Source organism: Hipposideros armiger, unplaced genomic scaffold (genome assembly GCF_001890085.2).
Source record: "Hipposideros armiger isolate ML-2016 unplaced genomic scaffold, ASM189008v1 scaffold_50, whole genome shotgun sequence".
NCBI classification, from domain to species: domain Eukaryota; kingdom Metazoa; phylum Chordata; class Mammalia; order Chiroptera; family Hipposideridae; genus Hipposideros; species Hipposideros armiger.
In genome coordinates this window covers 553,299-572,530 of record NW_017731400.1, presented here as the reverse complement: position 1 = coordinate 572,530, position 19,232 = coordinate 553,299, and the positions used below count along the sequence as shown (strand labels likewise).

The following is a 19,232-nucleotide window of genomic DNA, read 5'->3' as shown; positions in this document are numbered from 1 at the left end:
ATGAATAGCAAAAGACCAGGAAAGATACACCCCCAAATGGCAAAAGTAATTACATCTCCATGGGGGTAGGAGGCTAAGAATGATATTGGGGAGAATGAATAGCTTGAACGGCACTTTGGCCTTATCTATAATATTTCCATTTTTTTTACAGGGATAATATATTTTTATATAATTAAAACTAAAACTTATGTGGTGTTTATTGAAAATGTATGTGTCAGGCACTGTACAAAGCACTTTATGGGCATTATTTTATCTAAAACTCAAAACAAGCCTCCATGTATTATCATTCCCATTTTACAGGTGAGAAGCTGAGCCCAAGAGATCGTAAGCCAATGGGTCTGCCTGGCCTCACTGCCTACATTTTGTTGCCTTCTCTTGGAGTGACTTTGAGGGGTGCTTGGGGATGGCATGTCAACTTTCCCACGCATGAGTCTTTCTCTAGAACAGATGTCGGGAATTTGAATTTCTAGGTCATAAAGCATGCACAGATTTATCTTCAAAGATTCTGTGAAATTGTCCCCTCTAGGCTGTTGTGTCAGTTTACATTAGACTAATGTTTTTAGTTTTCAGAGGAGGAGACTGGCCCAGAAACCAAAGGCTAGTCTCAGCATCCCAGGTCACTCACTGTCTTACCCACTACACTGCATCCTATCACAGAACTTCATTCCAGGCCCAGGCTGACATTCCCCAAATGTTGGAGTGGATGGGGCAATAGGTAACATCCTTCAAGTGAGAGTCGAAGGCCAAACAGTGTGAATCGTCCCTTCAAGGGACCCTGCGGCTACCGGCAGTGGGTTTTAATTGGGTTTTCTATTAAAGCAATTTTCTCCTCAGTGACTTATCATAAAGAAGTGAAACAATTAAGTCTCATTTAGAAACACTAATGAATTATTTAGCATGGGCCAAGCAAAAAAAGAAAACATGATTTGCATTAGTCTCATCTGAGGTAGACGAAGAAAATTTTGAAGCAACAGACTAACAAGAGTGTAGGACGTGGGAAAGTGGAGAATTCCGTATTAAAACAACTCTCCACACGGTCTCTCTCATTCTAGCGGACTTCGCATCCCAGTCTATTCTGTACCATTTCACAGGGAAATCTTGGTAAAATTCCACTTGCTGAATCTTGTCTCTGTTTTTCACTAACCCAGGAAACAAGGATAAAGTCCCTTAATCTGGCATCTAACTCTCATCCTATTGGTTGCTTCCTTTCTCGTCTTTGACTTTATCCTCCCACAGAAACGGGATGCGGCTCCATGTCTGACCTTCACAAATATCTTCTTAAAGAGCCTCTCCCCACTGGTGCGAAGCATCGTGTTACATCTGCACAGAAGGAGACCTAACTCGGATACTAGTCCTGGTTTAATCCTCATACCAACAACGATCCAGGCATGTCCACATCTAACACCCCAGTTCTCCATAGATTTCAACCAAGCTTGGTAGCAGATTCAACCATAAACATGTTTTACTTCTGCCTGTGTGATGAAGGGGGAAACGTCACAATTTACAGCAGCCATGTCTGCCTGCAAGGGGAAGGAATGAGATGTTTCTCCATAGGTAAGTTTTCGGTGGCCTGCCACCAACATGGCTCACCAAAACACCACGAAAACAAATAACAACTACTTTGCAGCATTTGCCAATGTCTGTGGTGTAAATACTCCTACTACGGCCAATTTCAAGCTACCAACAGATCGCAAATTCCTGAATATTTGACGGTCAGCACTTTTGATTCTCTGAAGAGGGAAGGTAAGCCCCAAAGACAGAAAAACAAATGACCGAATTATCTGTCTGTTCACTGAAGCTAGCAGTTGACTCAAGCCACTAAAGCAGTAAGTTGAGGCCAAAGAGAAATTCCTGTGACAGTCTCCTCTAAGAACGTTAAAAATCAGGCAGGCAAGAAAAAACACAAAATTTTGCCACCCTGAAGCTGCCTTTTGGGGGTTTGATTTGACGCTGTTCATTAATAAGACTCAGAAAGAACCTTTGACTCTCCCCGCTTTCCTACCCAAGAGGTTCAGATAGAAAAACCTGCTTTAGGAATGGAATCTTAGGATTTTGGTCTTAGCCTAACTTGGATTACGTGTGGTAAATAGGAAGGCTTTTAGGCAGGGGCCTGTTAGCTAGATGCCCCATGTCCCAGTTGTTTCTGAGTTGCCCAGAACTTTCCTGTCACGTGTTCTGCTCTTCCTTAAGTACCTGTAAATCTCCCATGCTCACTTCTGAAATCTAATACCCCGTACTCCCCACCCCTCTTTCTCCTTTGTCCAAAAATGTCATACATAACCAATGTCGCCTCACTGTCTTTGGAATTTTCATGCTTATGTGAATTCTCCACGTACATGCCTTAAAAATTTGATTTTCTCCTGTTAATCTGTCTGTTAATTTGATTATTCGCCCAGCTAGAAGAACTTAGAAGGTAGGAAGAAAAGTATTAATTTTTTGTAGCCCCCATACAGGATATGTTCATTTGATTTACATGATTTGCAATGTTATAATATAAATTCCCTTGATAACGCTGAAGCTTCAGGTAAAGTCAGGCTCCTTCTCCACCCTGTGGGACAGTGTTCTTGGAAGCAAGGGCACGCCAGAGGCTTCCAGCATAGAGTAATATAACCAGGAGAAAGAACAGTACACACAGGGTGCTGAGGCTGACACAATCCCAACAGACTGGATGAATTCAGTAGAAGCAGATAAACGGAGTTAATGAAGGGCAACTGCCCATCTCACCGCATTCATCCAAAAGCCCCCCATAGACATTGGGAGCATCCTTCTGCCAGAGGCAAAAAGGTTCAAGTGAATTCCATTTGACCTTCAAAAGCCAGGCGACCCCGGTGGACATTTGTATTACAGGGTCAAAGTAAATGGCTTTCTTCCATATTTTGCCTTTAGGTATCAGGTCTTAGACACGAAAATAAAAAACTGGGGTGGGACAGACTGGAAGAATCAAACTGCCAATGTCAGCTGACATAAACCTCGCAGAGAATAAGGTTGGATAAGAGCAAAGCATGTGGCCAAGAGGTCAGCAGCCATAAGTACAACAACAGACCTGAACCGAAGTCTAGAAGGCAAGCACGGGGGAGAGAGGAAGAGGACAGCAGCGTTTTCCACATGGGCAAGGAAAACTCTGTGTGCAGAAAGTCAACACAGTGAAGTAGGACAAAAATTCAATGAGCCAAAAATAGAGGAGCTGCACTTAGAGGACCAGGGATTCAACAGAAGCAGAAGGGGGAGGCCGGCATCCCAACAAATGGCTCAGGAATTAAAGGGGCAGCCATCCCCAGGTGGCACTTCAGGACTTTGATTGCTGCTCACCGTGACAGCAGCAGATGCCCTCCGCCCAGGCGTGGTGCTCCCTCCCCCACGTGGGTACAGCCAATGCCAGCCTGTGGCCTGGGCTGCCGGAAGGAGGCGGGGAACCACAGCCTGTGGCTCCAGCTGACAGTCTCCTCTGGTGATTTTAATGGTCTCTCAGCACTGCTCTCAGGTTACATGTCAACACTGGAAGCTACCAACTTCCTTGATTAAACTACGGGCGGACCACAAGTCATCATCTTGTGTCATTTTTTCCTTTCTGTAGGAAGCTCCTGCCAGTTGATCAGACTAGTTTATCACTGGGTAATGAACTTGCTGACTCTAACAGGGCGGCTCTCTTTCACCTTTGCAAACCATGAAGGTAAACACGATGTAACAGCTTCAGTGACAGGAGAGGAATATTTTAATGGATAATATGCCAATCTGCAAAATAAAAACCAGGACGCATTAGTGAACACCAAATATCCAAGGCGCCTAGTAACAGCAGCCATACTGTAGACCTCCGGCTAGCTGGAGTCCTTTTTGTCGGCTTTGCACAGAGAAAAATGAACTAAGAGGCAACAGACTGATGAGAGAACTGATTGTTTTAAAACACTAGTATATTTTTTCCCATAAGAATAAATTATTTTGGTCCTTAGCATCATGCAGCTCAGAAAAGTAGGAGCTTGACAATTAGCATGCTGCCTGCACACTCAGAAAATCTCAGTCAGATACACTCTGGAATTCATCTTGGTGATTTTATTCTCACTGGGCTCTAAATTTGTGATTCAAAGCTCAGAAATGGCACTGCCAGCGGCTGCAAGAGGTCATCTGGATTCCCAGCATTTCCGTGTCCTTCTCAGTCATCTGGCCAACACACCATTGCTGAGGAAATTAGGCAAGGATCTAAAGGATCAAGCCGTATCGCAAAGCCGTTGCTTCACCTCAGCCCACTGGTGCCCCCTAACTCTGATCCTGGTCCTCTTCAGAAGGACTTCCTGCATCCAGGCTCACCCCTTCCTAACTTCCACATAGCAACCCAGAGTGCTCTTTCTCCAGAACAAATCTGATTATTTTACTGCTCGTTTAAAGCCATGCAAAAGCTTCCTATTGCTCTTAAGATGCAGGACAAACTCCTTAGCATGAAGGCCCAGCATGGTTTTGCCTCTCCATTCATCCTTTGCTTCATCCCTCACCACTGTCCTCACCCCACCACCCCCATCCCCACGCTCCAGTAACACTGAACTTCAGGTCCAACAGTCACCTCCTCTCTCCCATCTCTGGACCTTCACATCTGCTGTTCCCTCTGGCTGAAACAATGATCCCCTTGCCCCTTTGTCTAATTCAGTCTGATTCACTCACTCCAAGTTGGATGCAGTTTCCTCTGGGAAGCTTGTCTTGACCGCAAGGCCTGAGTGATGGACTCACAGCTCTGGCCAGTGTCTGCCACACACCTAACCACACATTCATCTGTCATGCTCTGATGGCTTATCTATTGGTCATGGCCACACTGCCCAAGTTCTGCAAAGCCAGGCACAGACCTTGCCTGGTTCACATACACACCTCCAGCACCCAGCAGGAAGCCTGACCACTGTAGGTATAGAATCGGTATCTGCTGAGTATATGGAAGAAAACAAGAAGCACTGAGTAAGTACAATACCCTTCACATGCATTAACCCCATATTTCACATGGGGAAAAAACAAAACAAAAACCAAAAAACTGATTTCTAACACAGAAACAAGCCTAAGGGATTGTTTTATATAACACTTGGAGAGCACAAGAAGTTGTCATGCAATCTGTGATGATCTTCAGAGAATTTGTAGGTTGTCAATAGTTTTGCATTTTCTTCAAATTTTTGCAAGAAAAAAAATTCACAGTGTAGACAATTTCATTTGTCCATTTTATTTTTAAAATGGGAATATATTAAGGGGAGAGGAAAAAGATTCTAAAATGAAAAAAACCCAAAATTTTTAAAAAAGGACCGTTTTCATGACACTATTTAGCATCAGTCAAAGAAAATATACAGGGAGAAGGCCAACTGAGGTAGAAGACAGCAGCTTACCAATAAGAGAGCCCAACTCATCTGTTTCTTGGCCCTCTTGACCTTGTTATTGCTGACCAGACCTTGACACATGTAAAAAGTGCCACCCGTACCAGCAGCTGCTAAGAAGCCCTAACTACTGATCAAACCTCATTACCTAATTAACAGAGAAAGAGAATGAGAGAGAGAGAGAGAGAGAGAGAGAATATGAATGAATGAACCAGTCTTTCTTGAGATATTTGAGAACCAACTCAGTTGTAAGGGTTTGAAAAGCATTTCGTGATGACAGCCCTCTCTCACCTGTCCTCCTTACAAAACAGTCTACAAATGTTTCTTAGTAGCAAGAAATCAATTAACAAAAAAATTAAGCACCTACTGTATTCCTGGCCCTGTGTTTGTTGCAGTCCAGGATATAAGGTAATTATATTAGGCAGAGCCTCTGCCATCACAGAATTCCAAATCTTTTTGGAGAACCAACACACACGAAGAAAAAGAAATGTAAACAGATATGGGCAGAGAGCTCACAGTTGAAAACAAATACATTAAATTCCAATTTGCCAAACCAATGAGATGCCAACTTGACACCAACTAGAAGAGCTAAAATCAAAAAGCTCAAACACCAACTCTCTTCCATTGCCGGTGGGATTGTAAAATGGTGCACCCACTTTGGAAACCTGCTTGGCAGTTCTGATAAAACTAAACATACACTTGACTAACAAGTCCACCCTGGTACCCAAAAGAAAAGAAAATATATGTCCACAAAAAGACTTATATGAGAATGTTTATAGCATTCTTACTCATAGTAAGCAACCCTGGAAACAACCCAAATGTCCATCAACAGGAGAACGGATAAATTGTGGTCTATCCATATAATGGAATGCCACTCACTTATTTAAAATGACGATCTACTGATCTATGGAGTAGCATAAATAAGTCTCAAAATATTATGTTGACTGAAAGAAGCTAGACACAAATGAATATATACTGTATGATTCCATTTATAAGATATCCAAATACAAGGGAAACTAACATATTGTGATATAAATCAAAAAGCTGTTGAGAGTAAAAATTACTGGAAGGGTGCAGACAGCTTTCTGAGGGAGATGGAAATTTTACATATCTTATTTGGAGTGGTAGCTACATTAGTGTACATAATTGTCAAAATTCACCAGATTTAACTCTGAAATCCATGTACTTTATTTTATGTTGTTTATTACTCAATTTTAAAAAGAAAAAAAGCCTTATTTGCCAATTTGACAAAAGGAGCCTTGTTCATAGTTCCTAGATCTTCCCGGTCTGTATAACTTTACTACGTAAAGGTACTTCCTTCTTAAACACTTTACATGTCCAAACCTCCCAGAAGAGGAACTTCTAAACATCTCTAGCCTTTGGGGATTGATATGGTGCTTGGAGAAGGCAAATACTATCCCATCTTACAATAAGGAAACAGAAGCACAGAGAGGTTAAGCAACTCTCCCAATGCCTCCCAGCTGGTAAATGGTAGAATAAACACTCAGTATCCAACTACCAGTCTCTAAAGTTTATGCTGTTTTCAATACCCTTATGACATCACTCCACATGGTAGATACTCCCAAAAACGCAGTGCCAAGCTTCTGCACCTAGTGTGCCAAGAGGAAGGGAATTTTATGACCCACAATGTTTCTCAGGAAAAGAAGATTAATACCTATAAGCATGGAGTAAGGGGAAATTTAATCAAGAAGACGAAAAGTAAATCCTTGTAATGTATTTAACAAACAAACCCTAATATCCAAAATGTGTAAAGGCCTCCTATAATTCAGCGAAGAAAAATATTAACAATCCATAGAAACAAAGCGAGAAGGTATGAAATGGTAGTTTAGAGAAAACAAAAAAGCTAAATATCATGCTCAGTTTCATTAACATTAAAGAAACACAAAGTAAATAATGAAGTATGGATTTTGTCCATAAGTTTGTCAAATGTCTTTAAAAAGGATAATATCCCATGTTGGAAGGAATGTGGGGTACTCATATACACAGTGCAAAATGGTATAAATTGGTGTCACCTTTTTGGGAGATTTGACAGTATCTTCTTTTGACAATTTGACAGTATCTATCAAAATATAAATCATAAATTCCCTTCAACCCACAATCCCACTTTCATCTCACAGAAATACTAACACATATTCACAAAATATGTATACAAGGATTTTCATTAAAGCATTGTTTGTAACAGGAACAATTAGAAATAATATAAATAAATGCCCATGAATAGGGGACTGATTTTAGGGGACTGGTTAAATATGTGATGCTAAACCATATGATGAAATACTATGCAACTGTAAAAAAGAATCAGGTGGTCTTAAAGTTGCAAAGAAAGAGCTATACTTGGAAAGTTGTCCAAGATATAGAACTAAATGGATAAAGCTGCACAAAATACATATGAAACATAGCCATTTTTATTTTAAACCAAAGTAGGCAGGAACTAAATTACACTTTGAGCAATGATTCCTGATTCATTAGACATTCGGAGATTGAAAAAGATCATGTATTTGAGCATTGTATGAACTCAAACACTGAATTTGAATTGCAAGCAACCAGCCAAGGGAACAGATGCCAACCCTTGGCAGGAATCCTAGGACTAGAGACAAGGTCCCATCTCGATAGCCCATTAAGATATAAATGAGAGCAATGGTTTTTATTTCCTTAGCACTTCAAAGTTTATAAAGTACTTTACACGTATTGTCTTAATTTAGTACACTCACCAATTTCTTGAGGTTGGCATGGTCATCTTCATATGGTGACGAGGAAATCTTCAGAAAGGTTAAATGAATAACCCATGTCAACTTTAGAAAGACAGAGACCAAGTTAGATCGGTTGCCCCATAATAACCCAGGCTCCTGACACAGTATATCACACACACACACACACACACACACACACACACACACACACGTGCCCAAAAATTTATTGAGTGAGTGGGTGAGTGAGTAAGGGAGGGAGGGAGTGGGCAAATTTGCCCCCAGGGCTTTTGTTTGCAGACAGAACCTCTTTTCACTCAACTCTATCACTGTCAGGTGATAGACAGGCAGGAGGTGATCAATATGGGACAGAAGATCTCAAGAATAGAAACCAAGACATGCAGCAGCCTCATCCCCATCTCCTGTAGTAGTGAAAGCCAAACTCTAGGTCAGGAGCAATGAGTCCAGGTCAGTTCTGAGGGCCTCTGCGATGCAGACTCCCCAATGCTGACAGAGCCCACAGTGCAGTGCAGGAGCGCCCCTGGGGCACTGCAACTCTGTGAGTTCTAGCTCCCCCATAAGCCTGATGTCTCTCACATCAAAATATGGTGGAGTGGAGCAGAGACCTGACTTCACGTCTCTGCTTTGCCCCTTACCACCTTCATGAACTGGGGCACATCACGTAACTCCTCTGAGCCTCTGTTTCCTCCTCTGTGAAGAAGGGATGCTCATAGTCGCTACCCAACAGAGATATGAAGGGTTAATGGGATAATGCAGGTAAAGCACAGCCTCTGATACATGGCCAACACTCAATAGTTGTTAATAGTTTCTAATTTTGACATGTTAGGTTAAACATCAAAGGTATGGCCACAGTAAGTGTGCAGAGAGCACATTAAGCAAAGGTATATGTGTACAAATATGTGTGTGTGTATGCATGTACATGTGTGTGTGTGTGTGTGTGTGAAGGAGAGCAGGGAACCCGGGTCTTGAGCAAAGGTTTAGTGTTTTGATAACAGGGCTATTTCAAATAAGCTCTCTGATGAGTGGGGCTCTCAAACTCTGTTACTGCCCTTTTCGAAAGCCATTAAGACAATTCCCAGGCCCCAACCAAAGATTGGAGTCACTCCAGATATCTCTTCTCTGCCTGAGCAACCTTTCTAACATCCTTTCACACACACAGGTACAATTGGGGATCCTGTAAGAAGAATGTATTCTAGCTGAAAGCTTGCTGTTTCATTATTCAGCCCCCCAAGTACCAATGTTTTGCTACCTGATTATTGTAAAGAAGGAGATGATGCCACAATTTGCTGTGCTTTTGCACCCCAATCATATTTATTAATCGAGAGTCTCTATTCCAACATAATACCAAAGTGTTATGCCTTCCAATTGGAGATGCCTCCTTTAGCAATTTTGCTCAGCGTCTATAAACACTGGGGAAATGAAAAGAAATGGCTTTTCTGTTATCGCTCTCATCTCCCACCCGACACTGTTGACATTCCTGCTGTTAATAGAGCAGCACCAATCACAGGAGCTCAGCTATATTTTTCCCACTGGCAGTGTTGCCATGATACTCCAAGCAAGCAACACCAGCAGGGCAGAGCCTGGGCGGGGCTGGCTTTCTCCCTAAAACTCCCGAACACAAGATCTCAAAAAAATGTCATGGAGGGGCACAGGAAGCAAAGAGGAAGAAAACATTTCCCAGAACATTCCAGTGTCTCCCCAATTCTACACCAGCCCTTTTTCAAACAATGAGCATTTCCCCAGCAAAATCGCCTGTGCTTTCTGTTTCTTTCCAGAAGAGAAAGAAGAGCGATGGTATACTCTCCACTAGCCGCCAAAATTCTGGTAGGCTCACCTGGGCACAGCCTGAGCTGACTGGTAGAGGCTTCTGTCCATCCTTACTAGAAATGGCTCAGCTTGAATGTGGGGTCAGGTTCCCACATGCCTGTTTGAAGGACACCAGAGGCCTGGGAGTCAGGACACACGGTAGGAGCACAGAAAGCCATAGGGTTGTGTGTGTGGGGGGGGGGGAGGGGAAGTGAGGAGGAAGGAAGAATTGACTCTGAGTGTTGCTAAGGTAAGAGGAACCCTGGGTGGCCACTTCCTGTGGTCTCTAGATGAGCTCCTTGCTAACCAGGAGTCTCCCAGGAATATTCCTGAACGGCCAGCACAGAAGTTTGTTTGGTTCCACCAACATATGTAGATCATTGTCCTAATGCCGACTGTATAAAACAGGAGCACAGCACAGGTGTGGCCCGTGAGGTGCTCACAAGCTAAGGTTAGAAGGTCTGCCTCCACACCTGCTGCTCACCTGGTTTAGGCCAGTTTCTGAGGGCTCAGGTGTGTACAACTCCCAGTGACAAAGTATTGGGTTGTCAGAGAAGTCATGACGTATTTTTTTCTGTTTTTCGTTGCAAAAACGCGTCATGACTTTTCCGACAACCCAATAGTTGCTGGTCTGAACTCTCAGGGCACGTGGAAGGAGTGGGCAGGGAGCACACAGAGGGGTTGCCAAGGGCGGGCAGGAATTGCAGGAGGGACCATCTTCTTCAGGTCTAGGTTCTCTGACGTGCAATGGGCAGGGGACCAGAGTTCACCCTGCTTACTACTTAGATAACGTTAACTCTATTTTCTGTCCCAAAGACTACAAAACTCCTATACAGATATCAGAAGCTCAAGGCCTGACTGGTGTGCAAACTGAGCCTTTACTCACCCTTATGGAGGGACATCAGCTCCCAGTCGTGTCCCTCGAGCCACTTCTCTGATTGGAAGTAAGATTACTCAGCTAGGGAGAATTGTATCAAGGAATATACACACCAGCAGTAGAAAAATAAAAATATGTGCAGTTCTCCAAACCTTTACCAAAACAGTAGAATCATTTAGTTTTTCCACATTGATGGATATTTTATTTTATTATTATTTTTGTTGTCGTTGTTAGTTTCAGGTGTACAGAACAATGTGATAGTTATCCTTTTTACCCTTCGCACAGAAACAACCTCCCTCCCCCATCTACTGCCCTCCCACCCCCGATATCATGCTTATCTATTACAATTCCATTGACTCCATTCCCACTCTCTACTCCACAGTCTCGTGACTATATGTATACATAATTATAGTTGATATTTTAATTATGCTACATCCATAAAATGGGATAGTACATAGCGACTAAAAATTAGATTTTCAAAAAACAATGACAAAATGTGATACTCTCTGTTATGGCTTGAAGTGTGTTCCCAAGAAAAGATTTTAAAATCCTAACCCTCAGTATCTAAGAAATATGACCTTATTTGGAAGTAAGGTCATTGTAGGTGTAACTCGGACTAGTTCAATTAAGGTGGACCCTAGTCCAATAAGACTGGTGTCCTTATAAGAGGAGGAAAACACCAATGAAGCCAGAGACACACAGAGAGAATGCCATGTGATGACAGAGGCAGAGATTGCAGAGATGTAGCTGCAAAGCAAAGGATGCCAAGGATTGAAGGCCACCACTAGAAGCTAGGAAGAGGCAAGGAAAAATTCTACTCCGAGTCTCAAAGGGAACATGGCCCTCCAACACCTTGATGTTAGACTTGTGACCTACAGAACTATAAGAGAATAAATTTCTGTTGTTTTCAGCTACCCAGTCTGTGGTACATTGTTACAACAACCCTAGGACACTTATACACTCACCATATACTGTTAAAAGAAAAAAAACAGAAAAGAGGACACAAACTCTTACTTGATACCCAATGACTTAAATATTTTTCACTATATGTTTACTGGTCCTCTGAGTTTCTTATGCAAGTGACTGTTCACAGTCCTCCAGGAAAGGCAATTCTTAAGGTTGAGAATTAGTCAGCTCTCCAGCCCAGGACTCTGCGTGCTCCAGGCCTGACCACGTGGCAAGCCCCCTGAGTCTCCTTTGCTCTACTCGGAGTAGAAACCCGATGCTCTGAGGGTTAAAATCTAATCTGCTTCATTCCCTTAGTTGTCTTCCACAGTTTGTTCCGGCCACTGAGCTAAGCTTCTTCCTTGGCATAGAACATATTTAATGCAAAATTATTTTGCTTCCAATGTTTTGAATGCATTTCCTGCTCCAGGGCTGTAGAATTAATGCAAATACAATAGCCTAGGAACATTCAACATTACATAAATTGCCTGATTGGGTTCTTACTGTTGTCAGGTTCTTGAATGAGCATCCTTGGAATTTAAGATGGGTCCAACTGGGCAGGATGTATGTTTCTTTCCTATCCCTTTCCTTCCTCACCCAAGCCCTCCACCCGCAAACCCCCAGCACTCTGAGGTGGGAATTCATAGGCAGGAGAATCTGCAGACTTAATCCCCTTCTGCAGCCCTCCTCCCCATCTATAGCAAACCACAATCTCTTTCCCTCTCCAGGGAAGCTAGCCACAGGGCAAGGCTGTTGATGAGGTGTAGGTCATGGTCATTTTCAGGAGACACATTATAGCGTCAGTTGCTTTTTGAGTAGCTTCAAACTATACATGCTTCTCATATGTAGGGATTTCTGAATATAATCTGTAGTCATTGTAATTTTCCACAAGTAATCCATTATTTGTTTTAATCACAAATGAATGACTCTCAAATTAGGAATACTCAAAGCAGTTGCCAAACATAAGCCCTGATTCTATTACAGCCCTTATCACTCTTTGTTGTTTTATGTGCATGTATGGATTTCCACACTAGATTATAAAGTCTTAAATTCAGAGTCTTTATTTATTTATTTATTTTTGTATCTTCCCAGCTTGTACCTTACATGGTACATGCTCAATGTATCAATGTTTGTTTAGAAAAGATCGTTGAGAGCTTAATTTGGACCCCTTCATCCTTTGATTTAGGCCTTGAAAGATTACTATAGTTTCACCAAATGGGAAGGGAACATGATGGAGTTACTAGCATGAGATGTGTACAAGCAGGTTTTTGGAAAATTGTAATTTGCTTGGTGTAGCTAGAGCATCAGGCAAGGAAAGAACCCAATGGAAACTTGCAAAAAGTTGCAAAGTGTTTTTCCGGACTAAGCCTTCAGCAATAACGAGCATAATCATTTTACTGAGGTCTGTCCCTTACTTCAAATCCAACTCATCTTTCTCTCATTCAGCAAACATATTGAGCATTTATAGAATTTGGGGCACTTTGTTAGGATTCAGTATCTGGCTCGGTGCCACTCCTCCAGTGGGTTATCGTTGCTTTAGAAATGTTTTGCAGGTGTTTTATATAGTTTTTCTTAGCTCTGATCCTTATAGGACAAGCTTGAGATTGCATATTTAATTCCTTAATATCTTTCCGCAAAATCTGCATAAATGTTTGATAGACACTGTTGTTTAATAAATGTTTTTGAATTGAGTTAAGCTAACCTCAAGTGGAAACATATAGAAGGAAGATGGCTAGTAGGCGCAAAGAAAAAATATTAAAGAAGACCTAGAAAGGGAAATATTAGTGCAAGGAAGGAAATAATTAGAACTGAGGATAAAACAGGATTATTTAGAGGATGTTCAAAAACATAGAATCTTAGGTCTAGAAGGAATAAATCTTAGGTTTAGATGGATTTCTAGAAGCCACCACTTCAGGACACCTAAGTTAAGAAAAAGGATGGACGGGACTCTACCATTTTCTCTAATGCTAAGGTTCCAGGAAGCATAGAGTAATACTACTTTGACTCATATTTGACTAAGTAACTGTAGGACTATTTAAATGCCCCCAAATTCATGACCCTCATGCCCACGTTCTGAGCCATCTGACCAAAGGTGGGATGGAAGGTATAGCAGCTGAACTATGAGGTGTGATCAAGAAATATGGTGAATGTTTAAATTAAAAAAAAATTATGGTAAAAGACACATTGCCATTAATCCCCCTCAAAATAATCCCTTTCACTTCCAACACACTCATCCCATTGTTCTTGCCACTTTCTGAAACAGTTCTGGACATCTTCTTTCGTGAGTGTCTTTAATTTATCATTCATCATAACAATGCTCCATGTCACACATTCTGGCACAGAAATTTCTGTCAAATAAAAACAATACAGCGTGTCCTCATCCACCTTATTCACTGGATCTGGCACTGTGCAGCTTCTGGCTCTTCCCCAAAGTCAAAATGACCATGAAAGGAAAATGTTTTGAATGGATTCAGGACATCGAGGCAGCCACGACAGCACAACTAAAGACACTCAAGAAAGAGGACTTCCAGAACTCTTTCAGAAAGTGGCAAGAACAATGGGATAAATGTGTTTGAAGCGAAGGGGAATATTTTGAGGGGGATTGATGGCAATGTGTCTTTTACTGTAAAAATTTTTTTTAATTTAAACATTCACCTTATATTTTGATCATACCTCACAACTCCTCACTACTGGGTGAATTGGGTTAATAGATTTCAAAGCATGAAAAGAATCATAATACTCTTTCTTCTCTATTTCCAAAATACAATGTCCAAGTTCTGGGTCTGTGAAGCCAGAGGCCCCTGCCTAGATTGCATTATGTATCCACATTCATTACTTCTGACAAATCAAGTTAATAGCACTGTTTCTAACCTGTGCAGATCAAACTGCCCCTCACATTTGCTGCTTCCCGATAGAAGAAACGGTCCTCCAAAGTTTCATTTCTCCTTTACAGTGTCGGTGGTAATATGGTCATCACAATAGTGACACATAACTCTCCTGTACTCTTGTTGTTACATCAGGTTTGAGTGGATGCTGGTAAAAGATGACTAAAAACACGCCCTCCTCCTTCAGTGGGTGACAAATGAATCAGACACCACACCAGGAAGTAGTAAAAAAAATATGAATCAGGCATCTTATTTAAAATTTTGTCTCTAACTAGTGATAAAATCTTGCAAAAGTCCCTCTAGGCATCATTGATTACCTTCTTTTTAAAATGTGTTCCCATTAAATTTTAAGATCTTGACTCTTGATTCTAATCTAATTGAATGTCTATTTATTATGCAATAAATTTTATATTTTCACTGTCTGAATATTTTGGAGAACAAAGTACTCTATCCAGGTATGTGGACACCTGCTGAAAACAACACCTGGCTATGCATAAGATTTATCTCTATGGCAGCAATTTAAAACAGAGGAAGCCTTTGGCACCAATTCCTCCGCAAAGTGAAGAAGCTACTTTCCACATTTTGTTAGATGGACATTTTTAGGGCATATGCATGCAGCTGGCAAAGCAGAAGCCAAGATAAGCTGAGAAAAAAAGCTATAGCACAGAAAACTGGCCTCTGAAATCTTAATGCAGAATTGGGATGCAGTCATGGGAGACCTTACACGGTTAAAAGAGACCACAGGTAATAACTGAGTTCTCTAGTGTCTTCAGCAGTGAGCATGGCTCATTCACTTCTCTGTTTTCTTCAACCACCCCGAAGAATACGATAATACTATTGATCTCTTCCTTTACCAGCCACAGTACCTTAATGCAATTCAGATAATGTGTCCACATATTCTCCACTCTATGACTACAGCACTCATAACAAACTAAGATGTTCAAAAACTCTGGCAGGTGCTAAACGATCTGGTCAAAGTTATTCACCAGGAGTCTTACAAGACCCAATTACAGTTTGTTGAATGCTTATGCTCTTATGTTAACTTTTACTTTGATGGGGCTCAGAAAAAGCAGAGGAAACGTAAATCTGTGTTTGTGGATGGTTTTGTCTAGGACACTTGTCTTGAGGATTTCATTGAAAATGCCCATCTCTTCATATTTGAGATTTTTTTGTCACAACCACCAGTGTATCAGCACTAACATGTTGGCAGATAAATTGAACATGACTCCAGAAGAAGCTGAAAGGTGGATTGTAAATTTGATTAGAAATGCAAGACTGGATGCCAGGATTGACTCTAAATTAGGTCACGTGGTTATGAGTAACAATGCAGTCTCACTCTATCAGCAAGTTATTGAAAAGACCAAAAGCCTTTCATTTAGCAACCGGATGTTGGCCATGAACATTGGGAAGAAACTTAATCAGAATAGTATATCAGAGGCTACTATCTGGACAACTCAGGACTCTGGCTTCTACTGAAGAACTATAAAAACAGACAAAAAAAACTATAAAAAATGAAATAACAAAACTATTATATAATTTTAAAAACAATGAACATATTGAGTATAAATTTTGGAGAATTTGAATAAAATTGGCTGTGTTTCAAAGAAAAAGAAGCACATACTTAATCATTTTAAATTATAAAGCTGCTTTCAATTCTCCTCCAAGAATTCAAAGAATTCATTCATTAGACTATCAGGCTATATAATACAACAGAACTCAGAATGAAACAAACCCTTAGTCACTTGCTCCCCAAGAGGTAGGGACATTGCAAGGTTTTTGAGCTACCCCATTAATATTGTAAAGTAGTATAAATATGCTAATAGTGGCACTGATAATATTTATATCTGCCACAAATAAAAAAATTAAAAAAGGAAAGTTATCCACAATTTAACCCAGAATTTCTTCTCTTGTCCCATTTTATTGTGGGCATGCCCTTTGATGCTCTCAGGTCCTTTGTTAACCAATAAATATAAAGAATTACCAACCCCTCATGGAAAATTTAACATGAATAAAACTAGACATTAGAAGGAGGATGCTTTGGAATATTTCAGAAAATAGAAGTTGGGGAAGGACTTTTTTGTGCAATGGGCTTCCCTGGAGCCCTAGAAATCACAGTATTATTCCTACATGTCAGCCAATGTCCTGTCACATAGAATTCCTTCAGCAGGCATGATTTTATGGATCACCAGCAACTTTTAGCATGAACCAATTATCTACAAGTAAACTCAGGCCCTACCAGCTTTTCTGATGGTTCAAAACTGAACAACTAAGTCTGAAATAAAGATTTTAAAAGCTGCCTAAGGCTATAAGAGTAAGCCTGAGAAGTTACATACCTGGCCCAGGTTACTCTTCGTAACAAATCAGAAGGTTGCCTGGTTAGCAAAGGTTTAGAACAAAGGGAACCAACACTTTCCTCCCATCCATCAAGCAATGGTGATTGAATGAAATCACTGGAGCACCTCTGCCAATAGCAAAGCTGGAGACAATCAAACCAATTCCAACTCTTTGATTCTATGTCTACATTTCCCCTACTCCTGATATGACTTCAGAGCTATGACTTGAGTAATGGTAGAGGTGAGTTAGGCCAACACTCAAAGGTGAGTCCAAGTGTAAAGATGGGGAAAGAACGGCAACTCAGAATCAGGTGAGTTGCTGTGTCACTCCATTTAAACATTGCACAAATAAATACACCATACAGCAAATATGCATGTGATTAAACATTCCTGGTGGTAATGCATATGGCGACTTTTGGGGCATAACCGATTCCTCCAGAGGCCAATCCAAAGTTTGGTGGCCTTAGCAGCCAGTGTGAAGTGAGAAATTCACCAGGTCAGAGGAGCTGAGACCTGTAGGCTTATTGCTATTTATACCACATTAAGCTTAGCAGGAGTGGGGAGACCAGGTGTGCACTCTTCCTTATCACTAGAAGAAAAATTTCTTGCTTTACCACAGTTACACCTTTCAACTTTTTATTTCTTACTATGCCATTCAAGGTGTCAGTGCAACAGGCCTAGCCATGACCTACCCTGGAAGGTAACTGAATGGATTTTAGCTTTTTGAGAAACAACCCAAAACTCTTGACTATATTTGAGAAATAGTCTGATCTTAACTTCCAAACATCTTTCACGTATCCATATCCATATATTGCTACACTTAACTAATATAGAGATATATTTACTATTTCTGTGTCAAATAATAACCTTATCCTTGACATTGAAGCTACAGTATAATGATCTCTCTGTAGTAACCACAAAGCATACCTGAAACTGTGTCCGGTATTTAAAGCCCTCAATCCTAGTGCATCACATACACATATATATCCCAGTTCATTCTCACATGATACCAACTGGTTATAAAAGATGCTCTCTCTAAACATTAGCCATAATGAAAGATTAAATTTTGATACATCATATCTCTATTTTCACAAAGAATATAAAACTTCAGAAGGAAGCAATCATCACGATCACAAAGCGTTTACTGAGCATGTGCAACGAACAAGAATTAGACATACTTGAAAAGCTTCAAATCTAATAGGAGGAGGTAGGACATAAACAAACAAAACCCAGAAGTAAAAACTCATAGATTTCTAGAGTTAAGGGAGTCTACAGCAGGCATTTCTCCAGGCCCATCTCTGAATTTCCTCCCTATACTCATGAGTTTAAAAGTTTCACTATGTTTCAAGATTCAGGACATTGGACATACTTTTCTCAAAGCCTTCCAATATCTACCTCATTTATCTCCAAATCACATGCAATTTCTCAGTTCTTTCAGCTCCCACAGCAGCTTGTTTCTCCCCTAGAATACCTTCTACCTTGTATCATAATTATTTATGTTCATGTTTGATTTCCAAGGCCAGATGAAATTAGAAACCTCTGGGGACTGAATCTAAGTATTTTTGAATCTCCACATAACCTATTGGGTTGTTGGAAAAGTCATGACATAATTTTTCTATGATTTTCATTGCAAAAATGCATCATGACTTTTCCGACAACCCAACAGAAAGCATTTACCATAATAGGTAATAAATATTTGAGGATTTGACCATGTTTTCTAACTCGCTTATTTGACAGTTCAAGCAATTAAGAGCTAGAGAAACTATTAAGTATCTTCTCCAGGGTCATGCCATTAGTCATGTTCAGTTTGGAAGCTCCAATATGACCTTAGGATGTGGGAATATTGAAAGACATCCGTTTCTAAATAGCTACTGATCCCAAGTGGCTCCCTGTCATCCCAGCTGTGCTGGGCCATCCCTTGGAATCCCCCGGGTCCCTCCCTCATCCAGAAACCACAAAAGTGATAAGCAGCAGAGCAGGAGACTTTCAAGTCGCTGCATCAGTTCTACAGCTGACATCATTTTGATTGTCCCATGCTCCTGCCAAACCAAAAGCATGAAACAATTAATATTTTGGGCATCACCCTGGCATATAATAATTACTTATACAGCTCTGACAAGCAACAAATGTCTTACTACTCTTCCCAAAATATTAATGCTAATTTAGTATGTGATAAACTGAGTTCTATGGACAAGAATCCAGAGTAATGAGTTATAAGTAACTGGACTTTTTAAAAGAAGTGGAACCAGATCTCAGTATTGGAGAATAAGGGATAATTGAATAAGCAGAGATAGAGGAGAGCACTCCAAATATGAAAG

General features: G+C 40.8%; 1 pseudogene; it reads left to right on the top strand.

Annotated features, from left to right (window-relative positions):
- Window positions 1–16,057, top strand: part of LOC109381631 (eukaryotic translation initiation factor 3 subunit E pseudogene) — a 31,614-nt pseudogene extending 15,557 nt beyond the window's left edge.
- Window positions 16,058–19,232: the final 3,175 nt, after the last annotated feature.